The sequence below is a fragment of the Arachis stenosperma genome, chromosome 7 (genome assembly GCF_014773155.1).
Source record: "Arachis stenosperma cultivar V10309 chromosome 7, arast.V10309.gnm1.PFL2, whole genome shotgun sequence".
Lineage (NCBI taxonomy): Eukaryota > Viridiplantae > Streptophyta > Magnoliopsida > Fabales > Fabaceae > Arachis > Arachis stenosperma.
In genome coordinates, this window is record NC_080383.1 from 26,957,366 (window position 1) to 26,977,679 (window position 20,314).

At 40.1% G+C, this 20,314-nt stretch overlaps 2 non-coding genes across 2 annotated transcripts; one reads left to right on the top strand and one right to left on the bottom strand.

Moving 5' to 3' along the window:
- Positions 1–11,745: 11,745 nt before the first annotated feature.
- LOC130942544 (small nucleolar RNA R71) lies at positions 11,746–11,853 on the top strand. The gene has a single exon (XR_009071112.1). It is a non-coding gene; the product is annotated as a small nucleolar RNA R71 (small nucleolar RNA).
- Positions 11,854–16,143: 4,290 nt separating this feature from the next.
- LOC130942619 (small nucleolar RNA R71) lies at positions 16,144–16,251 on the bottom strand. Its single transcript, XR_009071185.1, has one exon. It is a non-coding gene; the product is annotated as a small nucleolar RNA R71 (small nucleolar RNA).
- Between the last annotated feature and the right edge of the window lie 4,063 nt (positions 16,252–20,314).

The following is a 20,314-nucleotide window of genomic DNA, read 5'->3' on the forward strand; positions in this document are numbered from 1 at the left end:
ATTATAACTTAACCCCTCAATTCTCACTCACCTCCAACCCTCCAAACTCAGGTGGAACAACCCTCGTTCCTCTTCCACCAGACAAGGGATCTCTTAGCTGCATAGACATATAATACAGACAAAGAAAATACAGATAGATTTTAGTTACAGCAAATAGAACATATAGCAGTTAAGCATAGATTATCAAGTAGGCAATCCCAAGTAATGCAAACTCAAACAAAACAGACAATTGCATGTGATGTATGCTTGCTCTATGGCTGATGAGTCTCATCTGTCAATTATATAGCCAAACCCAATATGTCCGGTAGCTACCCCTGGACAGTCCTTCCGTGCTCGCATCCCTAAGAGTCTATGCATAGATTTTACAATCAATCATCAAATTTAGCTTATTGGGGGAATGTCTGGAGAGTTAAAGTGCTCGGCCACATCTTGCGACGTAGGATCAACAGAGTATCGAGTCTCAACCTGGAGCGAGTGGTGGCTAGCCACTGCATCTACCCAGAAAAACTCGTATCTCAGATAAATGAAAGTGTATAAGCCAATAATTAATTCAATATCAATCATTCATTATCATTTTTGTCATTATACATAACACCGTTATCATTTCCGCACTTTCTCAACCATAATTCATTACTTCAAAACTTTCTTCACCATCAAGTAAATTCCTTCTCTAAGTTTTACCCCTCTCTATGATTTAAAAACTAAATTGGGACTTTAGGAGGTAATTATAGAGGTTTGGAAGTTAGAAAATAGGTTGAAAATCACAAAAATCCATTTTTTTAAAATATGGGTTCCGCGTACTGATGCCATATTTTTCGTATACGGGGGTGTCATTTGCTCAACTCGCGTACGTGACCATTGTCCGCGTACGCGAGCCCCTTGGACAAAGGAGATGTCTCGCATCGCGTGGCACTTGCTCGCGTACGCGTGTGTGAGCCTGTAAAACTCCCCTCTCGCGTATGCATGCATACGTCTGCGTACGCGAGATGTCTAGACAGAGCCGAACATCCACGCCGCATGTGTGTTTGCTTACGCATGTCCTCCATAAAGGTTAGAAAGCTACTAAATCCTGCAGAATTCACTTTTGCACACCAAACTTCCGAAGCGCATAACTTTTTCTTTAAAAATTATTTTTTGTCCGTTCTTTTAACGGTGTAAACTTCACGGACCCAATTTTGTTTTAAAATAAGTTTGGAAAAGTTTGAGGATCCAGAAGCTAAGTTATAGCCAGCCAAAGTTTGGTCAAAAATAAGTTTTTTCCCAAAAATACAAACCTCTATTTTTACCAACTTTCATTCAAAAACCAAAATTTCACACCACAAATCATCATCAAATATCACAAATATTTATGCATGGTCTAATGTTATACTCTACTTAATATTTTCATCAACATTACCAAACATTAACATAATTACACATTCCAACCAATCATATGGTCGTCTAGCCTAAGTTTTCACATGACATTATATATTATCTACGAGAAACCAAAACATACCTTGGATGATTTTTTACTAAGCCAAAATCACCTCCATTCTACCGTTCCTCAAGTGTCCACATCCCCAAAAGCCTCTCCAAATGGAATTCCAGCCTCCAAGGTTCAATCTCTAACTTTTAATACTGCCAATGTACCTTAATTCAACATAATTCAATCTATTTCCACAAATGTCACCACAATAAACATCAAAGCTTACTAATTCAATAATCCATAAGGAGTTTGAGAATTTTTACCTTCCTCAAGCATCAATAGAACCAAACCCAATCATTTTCTCAATCTAATTCAAACATAGAACATAAAAATCACATAATTTATCAAATTCAAAATCTCAAATTTTCAAATTCTAGGAGAGGAAGGCTGAGTGATAAATTGAGATTTTCTTATCAAATTGTTTGATTGGTTTTGGAGAGATCGATGCAGTGGTCGCGTGATCGCAAATGGTGTGGCGATCGGAACTCTGGATTTGAAGTTATAAGAGATTGAGTGAGAGGTTAGGGTTTGAGCTCTTGCTCCTTCCCTTTCATGGAGTTTCAGTGTGTTTCCCTTTTGATTTGGGGAAGAAGAGCTGAACTTTATGTTTATATATTGGGCCACAGTCCCAGTTTGGGTTTGGTTCAATCGGTTTGTGATGAGCGGATAATTTATACGCTTTTTGGCATTGTTTTTAGTATGTTTTTAGTAGTTTTAGTTAGTTTTTAGTATACTTTTTATTAGTTTTTAGTTAAAATTCACTTTTCTGGACTTTACTATGAGTTTGTGTATTTTTCTGTGATTTCAGGTTTTTTCTGGCTGAAATTGAGGGACCTGAGCAAAAATCTGATTCAGAGACTGAAAAGGACTGCAGATGCTGTTGGATTCTGACCTCCCTGCACTCAAAGTGGATTTTCTGGAGCTACAGAAGCCCAATTGGCACGCTGTCAACGGCGTTGGAAAGTAGACATCCTGGGCTTTCCAGAAATATATGATAGTCTATACTTTGCCCAAGATTTGATGGCCCAAACCGGCGTTCAAAGTCACCCTCAGAATTCCCAGCGTTAAACGCCGGAACTGGCACCCAAAAGGGAGTTAAACGCCCAAACTGGCATAAAAGCTGGCGTTTAACTCCAAGAAGAGTCTCTACACGAAAATGCTTCATTGCTCAGCCCAAGCACACACCAAGTGGGCCCGGAAGTGGATTTTTATGTCATTTACTCATCTCTGTACACCCTAGGCTACTAGTTTCCTATAAATAGGACCTTTTACTATTGTATTTTCATCTTGGTTCTTCTGGTTCCCTCTCTGGGGCCGAAACCAATGATCACTCTTGTTCTTATGTATTTTCAACGGTGGAGTTTCTACACACCATAGATTAAGGTGTGGAGCTCTGCTGTACCTCGAGTATTAATACAATTACTATTGTTCTTCTATTCAATTCCGCTTGTTCTTTGTCCAAGATATCACTTGTTCTTCAACTTGATGAATGTGATGATCCGTGACACTCATCATCATTCTCACCTATGAACAAGGTGACTGACAACCACTTCTGTTCTACAAGCAATCAAGGCTCTAGTGAATATCTCTTGGATTCCTGATACACGATGCATGGTTGATCGCCTGACAACCGAGTGCTCGCCTGACAAACGAGCCAGCCATTCCGTGAGATCAGAGTCTTCGTGGTATAGGCCAGAACTGATGGCGGCATTCAAGAGAATCCGGAAGGTCTAACCTTGTCTGTGGTATTCTGAGTAGGATTCAATGATTGAATGACTGTGACGTGCTTCAAACTCCTAGCAGGCGGGGCGTTAGTGACAGACGCAAAAGAATCACTGGATTCTATTTCGGCCTGACCGAGAACCGACAGCTGATTAGCCATATGCTGTGACAGAGCATAGGAACATTTTCACTGAGAGGATGGGAGGTAGCCACTGACAACGGTGAAACCTTACATAAGCTTGCCATGGAAAGGAGTAAGAAGGATTGGATGAAGACAGTAGGAAAGCAGAGAGACGGAAGGGAAGGCATCTTCATACGCTTATCTGAAGTTCCTACCAATGAATTACATAAGTACCTCTATCTTTATCTTTATGTTTTATTCATCATCTATACCCATTTGAGTCTGCCTGACTAAGATTTACAAGGTGACCATAGCTTGCTTCATACCAACAATCTCCGTGGGATTGACCCTTACTCGCGTAAGGTTTATTACTTGGACGACCCAGTGCACTTGCTGGTTAGTTGTGCAAAGTTGTGTTTATGCCATGGTATTGAGCACCAAGTTCTTGGGGCCATTACTAGGGATTATTTGAGTTGTGAAAAGTAGTGATCACAATTTCGCACACCAAGTTTTTGGCGCCGTTGCCGGGGATTGTTCGAGTATGGACAACTGACGGTTCATCTTGTTGCTTAGATTAGGTATTTTTCTTCAGAGTTCTTAAGAATGAATTCTAGTGTTTCAAGGTGATGTTCTTATCATCACCAAAGCTGATTGATTCTCATCAATTTAGCTCTTGAATGCAATGTCCTGCTGAAGCTTGGCTAGCCATGTCTAATTCCTTTAGACTAAAGCTTTAGACTAACATTGCATGATTCCTGGAATTCACATTAAGAATTTTGATACCTTTATTTTCCTTTTCACTTAATTTTCGAAAAAGCACAAAAAAATTATAAAATCATAAAAACCAAAAATATTTTATGTTTCTTGTTTGAGTCTAGAGTCTCATGTTAAGTTTGGTGTCAATTGCATGTTTCTGTTCTTTTTGCATTCATGCATGTGTCTTCATTAATCTTCAAGTTATTCTTGATGATTTCATTACTCTAATCTTTAAATTCTCTTGACTTGAGTGTTTTGTGTGTCTCATATGCATTCTCATTAGTGTCAGTAGTATACAAACTGCTAAGTTTGGTGCCTTGCATGCATTGTTATTTGATTTTAGTTGCATTTTGATTATTAAAAATCCAAAAAATATTTTTAATTTGTGTCTTCTCAAGTCAATAATACAGAGAATTGAAGATTCAGAACATACAGCAGAGGAATTGCACAGAAAAAGCTGGGCGTTCAAAACGCCCAGTGAAGAAGGATAGACTGGCGTTTAAACGCCAGCCAGGGTACCTGGTTGGGCGTTTAATGCCCAAAAGGGTATAGTTTTGGGTGTTAAACGCCAGAATGTGCACCATTCTGGGCGTTTAACGCCAGGATGGCACAAGGGGGAGGATTTTGTTTTCAAATCAATTTTTTTTCAAGTTTTCAAAGTTTTTCAAAATCAAATCTTTTTCAAATCATATCTTTTCAATCAAATGTTTTCAAAATCAATTTCTTTCCTTTTTCAAAGATACTTGCTATCAATTAATGATTTGATTCAACATTTCAAGTATGTTGCCTTTTCTGTTGAGAAAGGTTTAATGTTTGAATCATATCTTTTCTTGTTAGGCAAGTCATTAATTTTTAAAAAATCAAATCTTTTTAAAATTGTTTTCAAATCATATCTTCTCAATCACATATTTTTTAAAAAAACCAATCATATCTTCTTAACCTCATCTTTTTCAAAATAGTTTTCAATCAAATCTTTTTGACTTCTAATTTCAAAATCTTTTTCAAAAATCACTTGATTCTTTTTCCACTTTGAGTTTTCGAAAATTATCAATCAATTTTTCAAAATGATTTTAAAAACTTTTTAATTAATTTTCGAAAATTCTCTTCCCCTCTTCCCACATCCTTCTCTTTATGGAGTACCACTCCTTCTCAATGCACAATTCGAACTCTATCTGATTAAGTTCGAATTCTTCTACCTCTTTCTTCTATTTTTCTGTTCTTCTGACACCTCAAGGAATCTCTATACTGTGACATAGAGGATTCCATATTTTCTTGTTCTCTTCTCTTTCATATGAGCAGGAACAAAGACAAAGGCATTCTTGTTGAAGCTGACCCTGAACCTGAAAGGACCTTGAAGCAAAAGCTAAGAGAAGCTAAGGCACAACTCTCTACAGAGGACCTAACAGAAATCTTCAAGGAAGAAGAACTGGTGCGCGAAATTGTGAACAATACTTTTTCACAACTCTCATAATCCCCGGTAATGGCTCCAAAAACGTGGTAGCTCAATACCATGGCATTACACAACTTCGCACAACTAACCAGCAAGTGTACTGGGTCGTCCAAGTAATACCTTACGTGAGTAAGGGTCGATCCCACGGAGATTGTTGCTATTGAAGCAAGCTATGGTCATCTTGTAAATCTTAGTCAGGCAAACTCAAATGTATGATGGTGATAAACGAAAATAACATAAAAGATAAAGATAGTGATACTTATGTAATTCATTGGTAGGAACTTCAGATAAGCGCATGAAGATGCCTTCCCTTCCGTCTCTCTGCTTTCCTACTGCCTTCATCCAATCCTTCTTACTCCTTTCCATGGCAAGCTCGTGTAGGGTTTCACCGTTGTCAATGGCTACCTCCCATCCTCGCAGTGAAAGCTAATGCTCACGTACTCTGTCACAGTACGGCCAATCACCGGTTTGGTTCCCGCCCCTACTGGAATAGAATCCCTCTTTTGCGTCTGTCACTAACGTCCAGCAGGTTAGGAGTTTGAAGCACGCCACAGTCATTCAATCATTGAATCCTACTCAGAATACCACAGACAAGGTTAGACCTTCCGGATTCTCTTGAATGCCGCCATCAGTTCTCGCCTATACCACGAAGATTCCGATTAAAGAATCCAAGAGATATTCACTAAGCCTCATATGCGTATAGAACAAGAGTGGTTGTCAGTCACTTTGTTCATGAGTGAGAATGGTGATGGGCGTCAATCATCACCTTCATCATGTTGAAGAACAAGTGATATCTTGGACAAGGAACAAGCGGAATTGAATAGAAGAACAATAGTAATTGCATTAATACTCGAGGTACAGCAGAGCTCCACACCTTAATCTATGGTGTGTAGAAACTCCACCGTTGAAAATACATAAGAACAAGGTCTAGGCATGGCCGAATGGCCAGCCTCCCAAATAGGGTTCAATCATCAAAACATGATCAAAAGCTCTCTTATACAATAGTAAAAGGTCCTACTTATAGAAAACTAGTAGCCTAAGGTGTACAGAGATGAGTAAATGACATAAAAATCCACTTCCGGGCCCACTTGGTGTGTGCTTGGGCTGAACAATGAAGCATTTTCGTGTAGAGACTTGTCTTGGAGTTAAACGCCAGCTTTTATGCCAGTTTGGGCGTTTAACTCCCATTTAGGTGCCAGTTCCGGCGTTTAACGCTGGAATTTCTTGAGGTGACTTTGAACGCCGGTTTGGGCCATCAAATCTTGGACAAAGTATGGACTATTATATATTGCTGGAAAGCCCAGGATGTCTACTTTCCAACGCCGTTGAGAGCGCGCCAATTGGGCTTTTGTAGCTCCAGAAAATCCACTTCGAGTGCAGGGAGGTCAGAATCCAACAGCATCTGCAGTCCTTTTCAGTCTCTGGATCAGATTTTTGCTCAGAACCTTCAATTTCAGCCAGAAAATACCTGAAATCACAGAAAAACACACAAACTCATAGTAAAGTCCAGAAAAGTGAATTTTAACTAAAAACTAATAAAAATATAATAAAAACTCAACTAAAACTACCAAAAACATACTAAAAATAATGCCAAAAAGCGTACAAATTATCCGCTCATCACAACACCAAACTTAAATTGTTGCTTGTCCTCAAGCAACTGAAAATCAAATAAGATAAAAAGAAGAGAATATGCAATGAACTCCAAAAACATCTATGAAGATCAGTATTAATTAGATGAGCGGGGCTTTTAGCTTTTTGCCTCTGAACAGTTTTGGCATCTCACTCTATCCTTTGCAACTCAGAATGATTGGCTTCTTTAGGAACTCGGAATCCAGATAGTGTTAGTGATTCTCCTAGTTAAGTATGATGATTCTTGAACACAGCTACTTATTGAGTCTTGGCCGTGGCCCAAAGCACTCTGTCTTCCAGTATTACCACCGGATACATACATGCCACAGACACATAATTGGGTGAACATTTTCAGATTGTGACTCAGCTTTGCTAAAGTCCCCAATTAGAGGTGTCCAGGGTTCTTAAGCACACTCTTATTGCCTTGGATCACAACTTTATTCCTCCTCTTTTTTCTTTTCTTTCTTTCTATTTTTTTTCGTTTTTTTTTTCGTTTGTTTTTTTTTTTCTTTTTTTTTTTATATTCACTGCTTTTTCTTGCTTCAAGAATCATTTTTAATGATTTTTCAGATCCTCAGTAACATGTCTCCTTTTTCATCATTCTTTCAAGAGCCAACATTCATGAACCACAAATTCAAAAGACATATGCACTGTTTAAGCATACATTCAGAGAACAAGAGTATTGCCACCACATCAAAATAATTAAACTGTTATAAAATTCAAAATTCATGCAATTCTTTCCTTTTTCAATTAAGCACGTTTTTATTCAAGAAAGGTGATGGATTCATAGGACATTCATAACTTTAAGGCATAGACACTAAGACACTAATGATCACAAGACACAAACATAGATAACATAAAGCACAAAATTCGAAAAACAGAAGAATAAGGAACAAGGAAATTAAGGAACGGGTCCACCTTAGTGATGGCGGCTCTTCCTTCCTCTTGAGGGTCCTATGGAGTGCTTGAGCTCCTCAATGTCTCTTCCTTGTCTTTGTTGCTCCTCCCTCATGATTCTTTGATCTTCTCTAATTTCATGGAGGAGAATGGAGTGTTCTTGATGCTCCACCCTTAGTTGTCCCATGTTGGAACTCAATTCTCCTAGGGAGGTGTTTACTTGCTCCCAATAGTTTTGTGGAGGAAAGTGCATCCCTTGAGGCATCTCAGGGATCTCTTGATGAGAGGAGTCTCTTGTGTGCTCCATCCTTTTCTTGGTAATGGGCTTATCCTCATCAATGGGGATGTCTCCCTCTATGTCAACTCCAACTGAATAATAGAGGTGACAAATGAGGTGAGGAAAGGCTAACCTTGCTAAGGTAGAGGACTTATCCGCCACCTTGTAGAGTTCTTGGGCTATGACCTCATGAACTTCCACTTCTTCTCCAATCATGATGCTATGGATCATGATAGCCCGGTCTATGGTAACTTCGGACCGGTTGCTAGTGGGAATGATTGAGCGTTGGATGAACTCCAACCATCCTCTAGCCACGGGTTTGAGGTCATGCCTTCTCAGTTGAACCGGCTTGCCTCTTGAATCTTGCTTCCATTGTGTGCCCTCTTCACATATAACTGTGAGGACTTGGTCCAACCTTTGATCAAAGTTGATCCTTCTTGTGTAAGGATGTTCATCTCCTTGCATCATAGGCAAGTTGAACGTCACCCTCACACTTTCCGGACTAAAATCCGAGTATTTCCCCCGAACCATAGTGAGATAATTCTTTGGATCCGGGTTCATACTTTGATCATGGTTCCTTGTGATCCATGCATTGGCATAGAACTCTTGAACCATCAAGATTCTGACTTGTTGAATGGGGTTGGTAAGTACTTCCCAACCTCTTCTTCGGATCTCATAGCGGATCTCCGGATATTCACCTTTTTTGAGTGAAAAGGGGACCTCGGGGATCACCTTCTTCAAGGCCACAACTTCATAGAAGTGGTCTTGATGCACCCTTGAGATGAATCTATCCATCTCCCATGACTCGGAGGTGGAAGCTTTTGCCTTCCCTTTCCTCTTTTTAGAGGTTTTCCGGCCTTGGATGCCATAATGGTTATGGAAAAACGAAAAAGCAACGCTTTTACCACACCAAACTTAAAATGTTTGCTCGTCCTCGAGCAAAAGAAGAAAGAAGAGAGTAGAAGAAGAAGAAATGATGAAGAGGGAGATGGTGGTGTGTTCGGCTAAGGAGGGGGAGAAGTGGTGTTTAGGTTGTGTGAAAATGAAGTGTTGAAGAAGGGTATATATAGGAGAGAGGGGAGAAGGAAGTTCGGCCATGATGGGTGGGTTTGGGAGGGAAAGTGGTTTGAATTTGAAGGGTGAGGTTGGTGGGGATTTATGAAGGATGGATGTGAGTGGTGAAGAGGAAGATGGGATTTGATAGGTGAAGGGTTTTTGGGGAAGAGGTATTGAGGTGATTGGTGAATGGGGGAAGAAGAGAGAGAGTGATGGTGGGGTCCTGTGGGGTCCACAGATCCTGCAGTGTCAAGGAAAAGTCATCCCTGCACCAAATAGCATCAAAATCCACGTTTTGAGCCAATTCTGGCGTTAAACGCCGGGCTGGTGCCCATTCCTGGCGTTTAACGCCAGGTTCTTGCCCTTTTCTGGCGTTTAACGCCAGTCTGGTGCCCCTTTCTGGCGTTAAACGCCCAGAATGGTGCCAGACTGGGCGTTAAACGCCCAACTGCTAGGCTTACTGGCGTTTGAACGCCAGCAGCTTCTTCCTCCAGGGTGTGCTGTTTTTCTTCCTGTTTTTCATTCTGTTTTTGCTTTTCCATTGTTTTTGTGACTTTTTATGATCATCAACCTACAAAAAAGATAAAATAACAAAAGAAAATAGTTAACTATAAAACATTGGGTTGCCTCCCAACAAGCGCTTCTTTAATGTCATTAGCTTGACAGAGGACTCTCATGGAGCCTCAGAAATGCTCAGAACCGTGTTGGAACCTCCCAACACCAAACTTAGAGTTTGAATGTGGGGGTTTAACACCAAACTTAGAGTTTGGTTGTGGCCTCCCAACACCAAACTTAGAGTTTGACTGTGGGGGCTCTGCTTGGCTCTGTTTTGAGAGAAGCTCTTCATGCTTCATCTCTATGATGATAGAGGGATGTCCTTGGGCCTTAAACACCAAAGATTCTTCATTCACTTGAATGATCAACTCTCCTCTATCAACATCAATCACAGCTTTTGCTGTGGCTAGGAATGGTCTGCCAAGGATGATGGTTTCATCCATGCACTTCCCAGTCTCTAGGACTATGAAATCAGTAGGGATGTAATGGTCTTCAATCTTAACCAAAACATTCTCTACAAGTCCATTAGCTTATTTTCTTGAGTTGTCTGCCATCTCTAGTGAGATTTTTGCAGCTTGTACCTCAAAGATCCCTAATTTCTCCATTACAGAGAGGGGCATGAGGTTTACACTTGACCCTAAGTCACACAAGGCCTTCTTGAAGGTCATGGTGCCTATGGTGCAAGGTATAGAAAACTTCCCAGGATCCTGCCTCTTTTGAGGCAGTTTCTGCCTAGACAAGTCATCTAGTTCTTTGGTGAGCAAGGGAGGTTCATCTTCCCAAGTCTCATTTCCAAATAACTTGTCATTTAGCTTCATGATTGCTCCAAGATATTTAGCAACTTGCTCTTCAGTGACATACTCATCCTCTTCAGAGGAAGAATACTCATCAGAGCTCATGAAAGGCAGAAGTAAGTCCAATGGAATCTCTATGGTCTCATTTTGAGCCTCAGATTCCCATGGTTCCTCATTGGGGAACTCAGAGGAGGTTGGTGCACGCCCATTGAGGTCTTCCTCAGTGGCGTCCACCTCCTCTCTTTCCTCTCCATATTCGGCCATGTTTATGGCTTTGCACTCTCCTTTTGGATTTTCTTCTGTATTACTTGGGAGAGTACTAGGAGGGAGTTCAGTAACTTTCTTGCTCAGCTGACCAACTTGTCCTTCCAAATTCCTAATGGAGGACCTTGTTTCATTCATGAAAATTTGAGTGGTCTTTATTAGATCAGAGACCATTGTTGCTAAGTCAGAGGTATTCTGCTTAGAATTCTCTGTCTGTTGCTGAGGAGATGATGGAAAAGGCTTGTTATTGCCAAGCCTGTTTCTTCCACCATTATTGTTATTGAAACCTTGTTGAGGTCTCTCTTGATTCTTCCATGAGAAATTTGGGTGATTTCTCCATGAAGAATTATAGGTGTTTCCATAGGGTTCTCCTAGGTAATTCACCTCTTCCATTGAAGGATTCTCAGGATCATAAGCTTCTTCCTCAGATGAAGCTTCCTTAGTACTGCCAGGTGCATTTTGCATTCCAGACAGACTTTGAGAAATCAAATTGACTTGTTGAGTCAATATCTTGTTCTAAGCCAGTATGGCATTCAGAGTGTCAATCTCAAGAACTCCTTTCTTCTGACTAGTCCCATTGTTCACAGGATTCCTTTCAGAAGTGTACATGAATTGGTTATTTGCAACCATTTCAATTAGCTCTTGAGCCTCTGTAGGCGTCTTCTTCAGATGAAGAGATCCTCCAGCAGAGCTATCCAAAGACATCTTAGATAGTTCAGAGAGACCATCATAGAAAATACCTATGATGCTCCATTCAGAAAGCATGTCTGAGGGACATCTTCTGATTAATTGTTTGTATCTTTCCCAAGCTTCATAGAGGGATTCTCCATCCTTCTGTCTGAAGGTTTGGACTTCCACTCTAAGCTTACTCCATCTTTGTGGTGGAAAGAACTTTGCCAAGAAGGCATTGACTAGCTTTTCCCAAGAGTCCAGGCTTTCTTTAGGTTGAGAATCCAACCATATTCTAGCTCTGTCTCTTACAGCAAAAGGGAATAGCATCAGTCTATAGACCTCAGGGTCTACCCCATTAGTCTTGACTGTGTCACAGATTTGCAAGAACTCAGCTAAAAACTGATGAGGATCTTCCATTGGAAGTCCATGGAACTTGCTATTCTGTTGCATTAGAGAAACTAATTGAGGCTTAAGCTCAAAGTTGTTTGCTCCAATGGCAGGGATAGAGATGCTTCTCCCATAGAAATCAGGAGTAGGTGCAGTAAAGTCACCCAGCACCTTCCGTACATTGTTGGCATTGTTGTTGTTTTCGGCTGCCATGTGTTCTTCTTCCTTGAAGAATTCGGTCAGGTCCTCTAAAGAGAGTTGTGCCTTGGCTTCTCTTAGTTTTCGCTTCAAGGTCCTTTCAGGCTCAGGGTCAGCTTCAACAAGAATGCCTTTGTCTCTACTCCTGCTCATAAGAAAGAGAAGAGAACAAGAAAATGTGGAATCCTCTATGTCACAGTATAGAGATTCCTTGAAGTGTCAGAGGAAAAGAAAAATAGAAGAAAGAAGGAGAAGAAGAATTCGAACTTTAATTAGATAAGGTTCGAATTGTGCATTAAGAAGGAGTGGTACTCCATAAATAGAAGGATGTGAGGAGGAGGGAAGAGAATTTTCGAAAATTCAATCAAAAGATTTTGAAAACATTTTGAAAATTTGATTGATAATTTTCGAAAATTCAAAGTGAAAAAGAAATCAAGTGATTTTTGAAAAAGATTTTGAGATTAGAAGTTTTAAAAAGATTTGATTGAAAACTATTTTGAAAAAGATGTGATAAAAAAAATATGATTGAAAAGTTATGGTCTTAAAAAGATGTGATTGAGAAGATATGATTTGAAAACAATTTTAAAAGATATGTTTTGAAAACAATTTTGAAAGATTTGATTTTGAAAACTAGTGACTTGCCTAACAAGAAAAGATATGATTCAAACATAAAACCTTCCTCAACAGAAAAGGCAAAAAATGTTCAATCAAATCATTAATTGTTAGTAAGTATCTAAAAAAAAAGAAAGAAATTGATTTTGAAAACATTTGATTGAAAAGATATGATTTGAAAAGATTTGATTTTGAAAAACTTTGAAAACTTGAAAAAAAATTGATTTGAAAACAAAATCTTCCCCCTAGCACCATCCTGGCGTTAAACGCCCAGAATGGTATACATTCTGGCGTTTAACGCCCAAAATGCTACCTCTTTGGGCGTTAAACGCCCAACCAGGTACCCTGGCTGGCGTTTAAACGCCAGTCTGTCTTCTTCACTGGGCATTTTTGAATGCCCAGCTTTTTCTGTATAATTCCTCTGCAGTATGTTCTGAATCTTCAATTCTTTGTATCATTGACTTGAAAAGACACAAATTAAAAATATTTTTGGATTTTTAATAATCAAAATGCAACAAGAATCAAATAACAATGCATGCAGGACACCAAACTTAGCAGTTTGTATACTACTGACACTATATGAGACACATAGACACTCAAGCCAAAAGAATTCAAAGATCAGAGTAAGAAATCATCAAGAAGTACTTGAAGATCCTTAAGACACATGAATGAATGCATGCAATTGACATCAAACTTAAGATAAGACACTAGACTTAAGCAAGAAACATCAAATATTTTTGGTTTTTATGATTTTGTAAATTCTTTTTTTGTGTTTTTCGAAAATTAAGTGGAAAAAGATATCAAAATTCTTAATGAGAATTCCAGGAATCAGTGCAATGCTAGTCTAAGACTCCGGTCCAGGAATTAGACATGGCTTCACATCCAGCCAAGCCTTCAAAGAAAGCTTCGGTCCAAAACACTAGACATGACCAAAGGTCAGCCAAGCCTTAGCAGATCACTGCTCCAAAAGCAAGATTGATGAAAATCAACAAGCTCTTGTGGTGATAAGTTGAAACCTCGGTCCAATCAGATTAGACATGGCTTCTCAGCCAGCCAGATTTCAACAAATCATCATGAAACTCTAGAATTCATCTTCAAGAATTTCGAAAAAAAATAAATACCTAATCTAAGCAACAAGATGAACCGTCAGTTGTCCAAACTGAACAATCTCAGGCATTGTTACCAAAAGCTTGCTCAAGACTTGAACAATCCCCGGCAACGGCGCCAAAAACTTGGTGCGCGAAATTGTGAACAATACTTTTTCACAACTCTCATAATCCCCGGTAATGGCTCCAAAAACGTGGTAGCTCAATACCATGGCATTACACAACTTCGCACAACTAACCAGCAAGTGTACTGGGTCGTCCAAGTAATACCTTACGTGAGTAAGGGTCGATCCCACGGAGATTGTTGCTATTGAAGCAAGCTATGGTCATCTTGTAAATCTTAGTCAGGCAAACTCAAATGTATGATGGTGATAAACGAAAATAACATAAAAGATAAAGATAGTGATACTTATGTAATTCATTGGTAGGAACTTCAGATAAGCGCATGAAGATGCCTTCCCTTCCGTCTCTCTGCTTTCCTACTGCCTTCATCCAATCCTTCTTACTCCTTTCCATGGCAAGCTCGTGTAGGGTTTCACCGTTGTCAATGGCTACCTCCCATCCTCGCAGTGAAAGCTAATGCTCACGTACTCTGTCACAGTACGGCCAATCACCGGTTTGGTTCCCGCCCCTACTGGAATAGAATCCCTCTTTTGCGTCTGTCACTAACGCCCAGCAGGTTAGGAGTTTGAAGCACGTCACAGTCATTCAATCATTGAATCCTACTCAGAATACCACAGACAAGGTTAGACCTTCCGGATTCTCTTGAATGCCGCCATCAGTTCTCGCCTATACCACGAAGATTCCGATTAAAGAATCCAAGAGATATTCACTAAGCCTCATATGCGTATAGAACAAGAGTGGTTGTCAGTCACTTTGTTCATGAGTGAGAATGGTGATGGGCGTCAATCATCACCTTCATCATATTGAAGAACAAGTGATATCTTGGACAAGGAACAAGCGGAATTGAATAGAAGAACAATAGTAATTGCATTAATACTCGAGGTACAGCAGAGCTCCACACCTTAATCTATGGTGTGTAGAAACTCCACCGTTGAAAATACATAAGAACAAGGTCTAGGCATGGCCGAATGGCCAGCCTCCCAAATAGGGTTCAATCATCAAAACATGATCAAAAGCTCTCTTATACAATAGTTAAAGGTCCTACTTATAGAAAACTAGTAGCCTAAGGTGTACAGAGATGAGTAAATGACATAAAAATCCACTTCCGGGCCCACTTGGTGTGTGCTTGGGCTGAACAATGAAGCATTTTCGTGTAGAGACTTGTCTTGGAGTTAAACGCCAGCTTTTATGCCAGTTTGGGCGTTTAACTCCCATTTAGGTGCCAGTTCCGGCGTTTAACGCTGGAATTTCTTGAGGTGACTTTGAACGCCGGTTTGGGCCATCAAATCTTGGGCAAAGTATGCACTATTATATATTGCTGGAAAGCCCAGGATGTCTACTTTCCAACGCCGTTGAGAGCGCGCCAATTGGGATTCTGTAGCTCCAGAAAATCCACTTCGAGTGCAGGGAGGTCAGAATCCAACAGCATCTGCAGTCCTTTTCAGTCTCTGGATCAGATTTTTGCTCAGAACCTTCAATTTCAGCCAGAAAATACCTGAAATCACAGAAAAACACACAAACTCATAGTAAAGTCCAGAAAAGTGAATTTTAACTAAAAACTAATAAAAATATAATAAAAACTCAACTAAAACTACCAAAAACATACTAAAAACAATGCCAAAAAGCGTACAAATTATCCGCTCATCAAGAACCCATGGCAGCCGAAAACAACAATAATGCAAACAATGCAAGGAAGGTGCTGGGTGACTTTACTGCACCTACTCCCGACTTCTATGGGAGAAGCATCTCTATCCCTGCCATTGGAGCAAACAACTTTGAGCTTAAGCCTCAATTAGTTTCTCTAATGCAACAGAATTGCAAGTTCCATGGACTTCCATTGGAAGATCCTCATCAGTTCTTAGCTGAATTCTTGCAAATCTGTGACACTGTCAAGACTAATGGGGTTGACCCTGAGGTCTACAGACTTATGCTATTCCCTTTTGCTGTAAGAGACAGAGCTAGGACATGGTTAGACTCACAACCTAAAGAAAGCCTGGACTCATGGGAAAAGCTAGTCAATGCCTTCTTGGTAAAGTTCTTTCCACCTCAAAAATTGAGCAAGCTTAGAGTGGAAGTCCAAACCTTCAGACAGAAGGATGGAGAATCCCTCTATGAAGCTTGGGAAAGATACAAATAATTAATCAGAAAATGTCCTTCTGACATGCTTTCTGAATGGAGCATCATAGGTATTTTCTATGATGGTCTCTCTGAACTGTCCAAGATGTCTTTGGATAGCTCTGTTGGAGGATCTCTTCATTTGAAGAAGACGCCTACAGAAGCTCAAGAGCTAATTGAAATGGTTGCAAATAACCAATTCATGTACACTTCTGAAAGGAATCCTGTGAACAATGGGACTAATCAGAAGAAAGGAGTTCTTGAGATTGATACTCTGAATGCCATTTTGGCTCAGAACAAGATATTGACTCAACAAGTCAATTTGATTTCTCAAAGTCTGTCTGGAATGCAAAATGCACCAAGCAGTACTAAGGAGGCTTCATCTGAAGAAGAAGCTTATGATCCTGAGAACCCTTCAATGGAAGAGGTGAATTACCTAGGAGAACCCTATGGAAACACCTATAATTCTTCATGGAGAAATCACCCAAATTTCTCATGGAAGAATCAAAAGAGACCTCAATAAGGTTTCAACAACAATAATGGTGGAAGAAACAGGTTTAGCAATGGCAAGCCTTTTCCATTATCTTCTCAGCAACAGACAGAGAATTCTAAGCAGAGTAACTCTGACTTAGCAACCATGGTCTCTGATCTAATCAAAACCACTCAAAGTTTCATGACTGAAATAAGGTCCTCCATTAGGAATTTGGAGGCACAAGTGGGACAGCTGAGCAAGAAAGTTACTGAACTCCCTCCTAGTACTCTCCCAAGCAACACAGAAGAAAATCCAAAAGGAGAGTGCAAGGCCATCAACATGGCCGAATTTGGAGAGGAAGGAGAGAAAGTGAACGCCACTGAGGAAGACCTCAATGGGCGTGCACTAGCCTCCACTGAGTTCCCCAATGAGGAACCATGGGAATCTGAGGCTCAAAATGAGACCATAGAGATTCCATTTGACTTACTTCTGCCTTTCATGAGCTCTGATGAGTATTCTTCCTCTGAATAGGATGAGTATGTCACTGAAGAGCAAGTTGCTAAATACCTTGGAGCAATCATGAAGCTAAATGACAAGTTATTTGGAAATGAGACTTGGGAGAATGAACCTCCTTTGCTCACCAAAGAACTGGATGACTTGTCTAGGCAGAAATTACCTCAAAAGAGACAAGATCCTGGGAAGTTTTCAATACCTTGTACCATAGGCACCATGACCTTCAAGAAGGCTCTGTGTGACTTAGGGTCAAGTGTAAACCTCATGCCTCTCTCTGTAATGGAGAAACTAGGGATCTTTGAGGTGCAAGCTGCAAGAATCTCATTAGAGATGGCAGACAACTCAAGAAAACAAGCTCACGGACTTGTAGAGGATGTTTTGGTAAAGATTGAAGACCATTACATCCCTGCTGATTTCATAGTCCTAGAGACTGGGAAGTGCATGGATGAATCCATCATCCTTGGCAGACCCTTCCTAGCCACAGCAAAGGCTGTGATTGATGTTGATAGAGGAGAGTTGATCATTCAAGTGAATGAAGAATCCTTGGTGTTTAAGGCTCAAGGATATCCCTCTGTCATCATGGAGAGGAAGCATGAAGAGCTTCTCTCAAAACAGAGCCAAACAGAGCCCCCACAGTCAAACTCTAAGTTTGGTGTTGGGAGGCCACAACCAAACTCTAAGTTTGGTGTTGAACTCCCACATTCAAACTCTAAGTTTGGTGTTGGAAGGTTCCAACATAGCTCTGAGCATTTCTGAGGCTCCATGAGAGTCCTCTGTCAAGCTACTGACATTAAAGAAGCGCTTGTTGGGAGGCAACCCAATATTATATTTTATATATTTTCCTTTGTTATTTTATTTTATTTTGTAGGTTGATGATCATGAGAAGTCACAAAATCAATTGAAAAAGCAAAAACAGAATGAAAAACAGGAAGAAAAATAGCACACCCTGGAGGAAGGACTTACTGGCGTTTAAACGCCAGTAAGGCTAGCAGGTGGGCGTTTAACGCCCAGTCTGGCACCATTCTGGGCGTTTAACGCCAGAAAGGGGCACCAGACTGGCGTTAAACGCCAGGAAAGGGCAAGAACCTGGTGTTAAACGCCAGAAATGGGCACCAGCCCGGCGTTTAACGCCAGAATTGGCTCAAAACGTGATTTTGCATGCCAATTGGTGCAGGGATGACTTTTCCTTGACACCACAGGATCTGTGGACCCCACAGGATCCCCACCAACCCCACCACCCTCTCTCTTCTTCACCCATTTCTTCTTCTTCTACTCTCTTCTTTCTTCTTTTGCTCGAGGACGAGCAAACCTTTTAAGTTTGGTGTGGTAAAAGCAGTGCTTTTTGTTTTTCCATAACCATTTATGGCATCCAAGGCCGGAGAAACCTCTAGAAAGAGGAAAGGGAAGGCAAAAGCTTCCACCTCCGAGTCATGAGAGATGGAGAGATTCATCTCAAGGGTGCATCAAGACCACTTCTATGAAGTTGTGGCCTTGAAAAGGGTGATCCCTGAGGTCCCTTTCAAACTCAAGAAGGGTCAACTTTGATCAAAGGTTGGACCAAGTCCTCATAGACATTTGTGAAGAGGGCGCTCAATGGAAAAGAGATTCAAGAGGGGAGCAAACAAGAGATCCCACTCATCATGAAATCCCTGAGATACCTCAAGGGATGCACTTTCCTCCACAAGACTATTGGGAGCAACTGAACACCTCCCTAGGAGAATTGAGTTCCAACATGGGACAACTAAGGGTGGAGCACCAAGAACACTCCATTCTCCTCCATGAAATTAGAGAAGATCAAAGAATCATGAGAGAGGAGCAACAAAGACAAGGAAGAGACATTGAGGAGCTCAAGCACTCCATAGGATCTTCAAGAGGAAGAACAAGCCGCCATCACTAAGGTGGACCCGTTCTTTAATTTCCTTGTTCTTTATTTTTCTGTTTTTCGAAAATTTATGCTTATGTTTGTCCATGTTTGTGTCTTATGATCATTAGTGTCTTAGTGTCTATGCCTTAAAGTTATGAATGTCCTATGAATCCATCACCTTTCTTAAATGAAAACTGTTTTTAATCACAAAAGAACAAGAAGTACAGGATTTCGAATTCATCTTTAAAACTAGCTTAATTGGTTTGATGTGGTGGCAATACTTTTTGTTTTCTGAATGTATGCTTGAACAGTGCATATGTCTTTTGAATTTGTTGTTCATGAATGTTAAAATTGTTGGCTCTTGAAAGAATGATGAAAAAGGAGACATGTTACTGAGGATCTGAAAAATCATAAAAATGATTCTTGAAGCAAGAAAAAGCAGTGAATAAAAAAAACGAAAAAAAAGGGGAGAAAGAAAAAGAAAAGAAAAAGAAAGAAATAAAGTTGTGATCCAAGGCAAAAAAGAGTGTGCTTAAGAACCCTGGACACCTCTAATTGGGGACTTTAGCAAAGCTGAGTCACAATCTGAAAAGGTTCACCCAATTATGTGTCTGTGGCATGTATCTATCCGGTGGTAATACTGGTAGACAGAGTGCTTTGGGCCACGGCCAAGACTCAATAAGTAGCTGTGTTCAAGAATCATCATACTTAACTAGGAGAATCAATAACACTATCTGGATTCTGAGTTCCTAAAGAAGCCAATCATTCTGAATTTCAAAGGATAAAGTGAGATGCCAAAATTGTTCGGAGGCAAAAAGCTACTAGTCCCGCTCATCTAATTTGGAGCTAAGTTTCATTGATAATTTGGAGTCTATAGTATATTCTCTTCTTTTTATCTTATTTGATTTTCAGTTGCTTGGGGACAAGCAACAATTTAAGTTTGGTGTTGTGATGAGCGGATAATTTATACGCTTTTTGGCATTGTTTTTAGTATGTTTTTAGTAGTTTTAGTTAGTTTTTAGTATACTTTTTATTAGTTTTTAGTTAAAATTCACTTTTCTGGACTTTACTATGAGTTTGTGTATTTTTCTGTGATTTCAGGTATTTTCTGGCTGAAATTGAGGGACCTGAGCAAAAATCTGATTCAGAGACTGAAAAGGACTGCAGATGCTGTTGGATTCTGACCTCCCTGCACTCAAAGTGGATTTTCTGGAGCTACAGAAGCCCAATTGGCGCGCTCTCAACGGCGTTGGAAAGTAGACATCC